Genomic DNA, 1,047 nt, shown 5'->3' with positions numbered 1-1,047 from the left:
TTTTTTTTTTTTTTTTTCTGGAACCAGGGATTGAACTCAGGTCCTTGTACTTGCCAGGGAAGCACTTATTCTACTAAGCCGTCTCCCCAGTCCTCCATCTCCATTTTTGTTGGTGGTACACAATTCTAACATCTGCTTTAGACCCTATATCAGAGTCTAGGAGATAGTAATATAAAGGTTGACATTTACCATGAAAGGTTTTAAGTATTGTACCTTTATTAACACTTTTAATCTTTTTTTTTTTTTTTAATGTATTTAGTACAGGGCCTACAGAGTCTCACAGATCGGACTTGTAATGATCCTCCTGTTTTCAGCCTCCAAAGCACTGAAATCACAGGCGCACGCCACCACTTTTAATCTTGACAACAAATGCTATGTGATAAATTCTATCACCTGTTTTGCAGATTATGAAAATAAATACCTACAGCACACTTCCACTTTAACTCGGCTGCGTTACAGGGTGGATACACTTCGGAACCTGTTTTCAAACCAAGACAGCACTCAGCTGAATAGGTTTAACTGCAAATGCAAAGAATGATCACAAGAGACATACATGCTCCATTCCCAACAAGCCGCGAGAACTCTAGTACTAAGCCCAAAGCATCTTCGTTTCTAGGCGCAAACCCACCCCATGACATCCTTCGAAGCGTGGGGTCTGATGAATTAAGGCGCAGGAGACCCGTGTCTTTCCATAGTCAACGACCTGCCCACTCCTTTCCCAAAGTCGTGCCTGTCGGGCGGCCCTCGTCGTTCCGTGCGCCCTAGCGTTCTTTGGTGTCCTGGCACAGAGTGGTGAGCACAGAAGGACGTAGGGGAATGCAGAAACGACTGTGGGAGGGCGCAGTGGCCCGTGCTGGGGACACGATGTGGCGGCCCGGGAAACACCAAGAAGGAAGCGTCTTCCCCGCCCACACGTAACAGAGCATGAGCTGGGCTCCCAGGGCGTCATCACTGTGCAGCCCGGAACGTGGGAATAGCAGCCAGGCGAGGACGTCCCCTGCAACGGCAGGAGTACGTGGGCCCGTGAGAATAGCGATGGTACCAGCC

The sequence above is a fragment of the Octodon degus genome, unplaced genomic scaffold (assembly GCF_000260255.1).
Source record: "Octodon degus isolate 3935 unplaced genomic scaffold, OctDeg1.0 scaffold00024, whole genome shotgun sequence".
NCBI lineage: Eukaryota > Metazoa > Chordata > Mammalia > Rodentia > Octodontidae > Octodon > Octodon degus.
Note: the sequence above shows the minus strand (reverse complement) of the source record.